Source organism: Triticum dicoccoides, chromosome 1B (genome assembly GCF_002162155.2).
Source record: "Triticum dicoccoides isolate Atlit2015 ecotype Zavitan chromosome 1B, WEW_v2.0, whole genome shotgun sequence".
NCBI lineage: Eukaryota > Viridiplantae > Streptophyta > Magnoliopsida > Poales > Poaceae > Triticum > Triticum dicoccoides.
Window position 1 is genome coordinate 538,373,576 of NC_041381.1, and position 6,568 is coordinate 538,380,143.

Genomic DNA, 6,568 nt, shown 5'->3' on the forward strand with positions numbered 1-6,568 from the left:
CATATCTGGATTATCTTCATGGAAATTACCTAACCTCTTTGTCTCCACCTATTTAGTGATAGCTACATTGTGAGAGGCAGAGGATGTATTTCCCATATTAATTCCAGATTTATTGGCAATACTAATTAGATGCTCATTATCTAAGCAAGCAAAAGAGTTAGCCATACCTTTATCCTGCTTGTATTTGGGTATTTCCAAATCCCTCATTTTTTTTAGTTCTTGAGTTTTTTGCAGTGCAGGTTTGCCATCTCTTTTCACCCTGTCACTCATTCTGGTAGCTACTACAGGGCCCCATTTTCCTTTTTTTTCTTTTGTAGCAGCATCAGAATTCTAACCATTAGTTTCACTTCTCTCTCCAGCAGCTTCAAACTGAGGCAAGAGATGCACCCCAATGTTCTCCACAGGTTTCTTCTTCACTATTTCCACATAACTTTTGGCTATAGGAGCCCCTTGCAGCTTAGCAAATACTGTTTTCTCTAGGCTTCATGTTACCTCATCAGCACACACAATATTGCTATTTGTTTTGTGTCTGGGAGTAGCAGAAGGCATGGGGGTATGATTTGTCTTGCTGACATTATTATCATGTTCAGTTTCCATATCTTCCCCAAGTAGATCATCATCTTCAAAATCATCCTTTTTTCCTTGGTCAGTCCCTTTATCTCCCTTCTTTGGATCAGATGGATCATCAGCACTTTGTCCAGCCACTGCTTCTTCCTCCATAGTAAAATTCAGTAGATACAACTCATGGTTTATTTCTACTACTCTATCAGTAGGAATTTTCTTAGGATCTCTGACAACCACCTGAATGCTCACTTTTTCATAGAAGCTTCTGAAAATCAGGTGCCAGTTCACATTGACCAGAATCCCCAGAATGGTGGCTATCTGCACAAAGGTGTTCCAGCTAAACCATTTAGGAGGCAACCCCTCAATCACCACCCAGGACTCTGTCAATGTATCATATGATGGCAGTTCTCCCAGCCACTCCTCAAAGGAAATTGCAACCCCTTCCTTCTTCAAGTTGATTGAATCATACTCCACCAATTCTGCAATCTTTTTGTTTGGTGGGAATCTCATAAGGAACTTACTTTTGCTGAATGGCCTTATCTGCCATGGCCAGTTAGTCTTCCACATATCTGAAAAACACTTCCCCAGCTCCTCAGCAGTGATAACTAAAGGAAATATGCCCTAGAGGAAATAATAAAGTTATTATTTATTTCCTCATTTCATGATAAATTTTTATTATTCATGCTAGAATTGTATTAACCGGAAACATAATACATGTGTGAATACATATACAATAAAGTGTCACTAGTATGCCTCTACTTGACTAGCTCGTTGATCAAAGATGGTTAAGGTTTCCTACCACAGACATGAGTTGTCATTTGATAAACGGGATCACATCATTAGGAGAATGATGTGATTGACTTGACCCATTCCGTTAGCTTAGCACTTGATCATTTTAGTTTACTGCTATTGCTTTCTTCATGACTTATACATGTTCCTATGACTATGAGATTATGCAACTCCCGATTACCGGAGGAGCACTTTGTGTGCTACCAAATGTCACAACGTAACTGGATGATTATAAAGGTGCTCTACAAGTGTTTCTGATGGTACTTGTTGAGTTGGCATAGATCGAGATTAGGATTTGTCACTCTGATTGTCGGAGAGGTATCTCTGGGCTCTCTCGGTAATGCACATCACCATAAGACTTGCGAGCAATGTGACTAATAAGTTAGTTGTGGGATAATGCATTACAGAATGAGTAAAGAGACTTTCCGGTAACGAGATTGAGCTAGGTATTGAGATACCGACGATCGAATATCAGGCAAGTAACATATCGATGACAAAGGGAACAACGTATGTTGTTATGCGGTTTGACCGATAAAGATCTTCGTTGAATATGTAGGAGCCAATATGAGCATCTAGGTTCCGCTATTGGTTATTGACTGGAGACGTGTCTCTGTCATGTCTACATAGTTCTCGAACCCGTAGGGTCCGCATGCTTAACATTCGGTGACGATCGGTATTATGAGTTTATGTGTTTTGATGTACCAAAGGTAGTTCGGAGTCCCAGATGTGATCACGGACATGACAAGGAGTCTCGAAATGGTCGATACATAAAGATCATATATTGGACGACTATATTTGGACTCCGGAATGGTTCCAGGTGAAATCAGGATTTTACCGGAGTACCGGGAGGTTACCAGAACCCTCCGGTAAGTGTATGGGCCTTATTGGGCCTTAGTGGAATAGAGGAGGAGGAAGCCTAGGAGGGGGCGCCCCCCCAAGCCCAATCCGAATTGGGTGAGGGGGCCGGCCCCCTTTCCTTCTTCTCTCCCTCCTCTTTCCTACCTCTCCTACTCCAACTTGGAAGGGGAGAATCCTACTCCCGGTGGTAGTAGGACTTTCCTTGGCGCGCCCTCCTCCTGGCCGGCAGCCTCCCCCTCATCTACTCCTTTATATAGGGGGGAGGGGGCACCCCATGGAGACACACAAGTTGATCATTGATCTTTAGCCATGTGCGGTGCCCCCCTCCACCATAATCCACCTCGGTCATATCGTAGCGGTGCTTAGTAGAAGCCCTGCGTCGGTAGCTTCATCAACATCGTCATCACGCCGTCATGCTGACAGAAATCTCCCTCGAAGCTCTATCGGATCGTGAGTTCATGGGACGTCACCGAGCTGAACATGTGCAGATCGCGAAGGTGCCGTACGTTCGGTACTTGGATCGGTCAATCGTGAAGACATACGACTACATCAACCACGTTGTTATAATGCTTCCGCTTATGGTCTACGAGGGTACATGGACGACACTCTCCCCTCTCGTTGCTATGCATCACCATGATCTTGCGTGTGCGTAGGAATTTTTTTGAAATTACTACGTTCCCCAATAGTGGCATCCGAGCCAGGTTTATGCGTAGATGTTATATGCACGAGTAGAACACAAGTGAGTTGTGGGCGATACTATTCATACTGCTTACCAGCATGTCATACTTTGATTCGGCGGTATTGTTGGATGAAGCGGCCCGGACCGACATTACGCGTACCCTTACACGAGACTGGTTCTACCGACGTGCTTCGCACACAGGTAGCTGGCGGGTGTCAGTTTCTCCAACTTTAGTTGAATCGAGTGTGGCTACGCCCGGTCCTTGAGAGAGTTAAAACAACACTAACTTGATGAAATATCATTTGGTTTTGATGCGTAGGTAAGAACGGTTCTTGCTTAGCCTGTAGCAGCCACGTAAAACTTGCAACAACAAAGTAGAGGACGTCTAACTTGTTTTTGCAGGGCATGTTGTGATGTGATATGGTCAAGACATGCTGCTAAATTTTATTGTATGAGATGATCATGTTTTGTAACAGAGTTATCGGCAACTGGCAGGAGCCATATGGTTGTCGCTTTATTGTATGCAATGCAATCGCCCTGTAATTGCTTTACTTTGTCACTAAGCGGTAGCGATAGTCATAGAAGCAATAGCTGGCGAGACGACAATGATGCTACGATGAAGATCAAGGTGTCGCGCCGATGACGATGGTGATCATAACGGTGCTTTGAATATGGAGATCAAAGGCACAAGATGATGATGGCCATATCATATCACTTATATTGATTACATGTGATGTTTATCTTTTATGCATCTTATTTTGCTTTGATTAATGGTAGCATATGATCTCTCACTAAATTTCAAGGTATAAGTGTTCTCCCTGAGTATGCACCGTTGCCAAAGTTCATTGTGCCGAGACACCACGTGATGATCGGGTGTGATAAGCTCAACGTTCACATACAATGGGTGCAAGCCAGTTTTGCACACGCAGAAATACTCGGGTTAAACTTGACGAGCCTAGCATATGCAGATATGGCCTCGGAACACTAAGACCGAAAGGTCGAACGTGAATCATATAGTAGATATGATCAACATAGTGATGTTCACCATTGAAAACTACTCCATCTCACATGATGATCGATTTTGGTTTAGTTGATTTGGATCACGTGATCACTTCGATGATTAGAGGGATGTCTATCTAAGTGTGAGTTCTTAAGTAATATGATTAATTGAACTTAAATTTATCATGAACTTAGTACCTGATAGTATTTTGCTTGTCTATGTTGTTGTAGATAGATGCCTCGTGTTGTTGTTCCATTGAATTTTAATGCGTTCCTTGAGAAAGCTAAGTTGAAAGATGGTCCGTAACTTGAGGATTATCCTCATTGCTGCACAGAAGAATTACGTCCTGGAAGCACCGCTAGGTGCCAGGCCTGCTGCAGATGCAACTGACGATGTTAAGAACGTCTGGAAGAGCAAAGCTGATGACTACTCGATAGTTTAGTGTGCCATGCTTTACGGCTTAGAACCGGGACTTCAACGACGTTTTGAACGTCATGGAGCATATGAGATGTTCCAGGAGTTGAAGTTAATATTTCAAGCAAATGCCCGAATTGAGAGATATGAAGTCTCCAATAAGTTCTATAGCTGCAAGATGGAGGAGAATAGTTCTGTCAGTGAATATATACTCAAAATGTCTGGGTATAATAATCACTTGATTCAACTGGGAGTTAATCTTCCTGATGATAGTGTCATTGACAGAATTCTTCAATCACTGCCACCAAGCTACAAGAGCTTCGTGATGAACTATAATATGCAAGGGATGAACAAGACAATTCCCGAGATGTTCGCAATGCTAAAGGCCGCGGAGGTAGAAATCAAGAAGGAGCATCAAGTGTTGATGGTTAATAAGACCACCATTTCAAGAAAAAAGGTAAAGGGAAGAAGAAGGGGAACTTCAAGAAGAACGGCAAACAAGTTGCTGCTCAAGAGAAGAAACCTAAATCTGGACCTAAGCCTGAGACTGAGTGCTTCTACTGCAAAGGGACTGGTCACTGGAAGCGGAACTGCCCCAAGTATTTGGCGGATAAGAAGGATGGCAAGGTGAACAAAGGTATATGTGATATACATGTTATTGATGTGTACCTTACTAGAGCTCGCAGTAGCACCTAGGTATTTGATACTGGTTCTGTTGCTAATATTTGCAACTCGAAACAGGGACTACGGATTGAGCAAAGTGAAGGAAATATGCCCTAGAGGCAATAATAAAGTTATTATTTATTTCCTTATTTCATGATAAATGTTTATTATTCATGCTAGAATTGTATTAACCGGAAACATAATACATGTGTGATTACATAGACAAACATAGTGTCACTAGTATGCCTCTACTTGACTAGCTCGTTCATCAAAGATGGTTATGTTTCCTAGCCATGGACAAAAGAGTTGTCATTTGATTAACGGGATCACATCATTAGGAGAATGATGTGATTGACATGACCCATTCCGTTAGCCTAGCACTTGATCGTTTAGTATGTTGCTATTGCTTTCTTCATGACTTATACATGTTCCTGTAACTATGAGAATTATGCAACTCCCGTTTACCAGAGGAACACTTTGGGTACTACCAAACGTTACAACGTAACTGGGTGATTATAAAGGAGTACTACAGGTGTCTCCAAAGGTACATGTTGAGTTGGCGTATTTCGAGATTAGGTTTTGTCACTCCGATTGTCGGAGAGGTATCTCTGGGCCCACTCGGTAATACTCATCACAAGCCTTGCAAGCACTGTAACTAATGAGTTAGTTATGAGATGACGTATTACAGAACGAGTAAAGAGACTTGCCGGTAACGAGATTGAACTAGGTATTGGATACCGACGATCAAATCTCGGACAAGTAACATACCGATGACAAAGGGAACAACGTATGTTGTTATGCGGTTTGACCGATAAAGATCTTCGTAGAATATGTAGGAACCAATATGGGCATCCAGTTCCCGCTATTGGTTATTGACCGAGAAGGGTTTTAGGTCATGTCTACATAGTTCTCGAACCCATAGGGTCCGCACGCTTAACGTTTCGATGACAGTTTTATTATGAGTTTATAAGTTTTGATGTACCGAAGTTTGTTCGAAGTCCCGGATGTGATCACGGACATGACAAGGAGTCTCGGAATGGTCGAGACATAAAGATTGATATATTGGAAGCCTATGTTTGGACATCGGAATGGTTCCGGGTGAAATCGGCATTTTACCGGAGTACCGGGAGGTTACCGGAACCCCCCGGGGGGTTAATGGGCCTACATGGGCCAAGAGGGAGAAGAGGAAGGAGCCAGGATGGGGCCGCGCGCCCCTCCCCCTCCTAGTCCGAATAGGACAAGGGAAGGGGGGCGGCGCCCCCCTTTCCTTCTCCTCCTCCTCCTCTTTCCCCTTTCTCTCCTACTCCAACTTGGAAAAGGGGAGTCCTACTCCCGGTGGGAGTAGGACTCCCCCCTTGGCGCGCCCCCTAGGCCGGCGGCCTCCTCCCCCCTGGCTCCTTTATATATGGGGGCAGGGGGCACCCCATAGACACACAAGTTGATCTACGGATCATTCCTTAGCCGTGTGCAGTGCCCCCTTCCACCATATTCCACCTCGGTCATATCGTCGCGGAGTTTAGGCGAAGCCCTGCGCCGGTAGAGCATCATCATCGTCACCATGCCGTCGTGCTGACGGAACTCATCTCCGGAGCTTTGCTGGA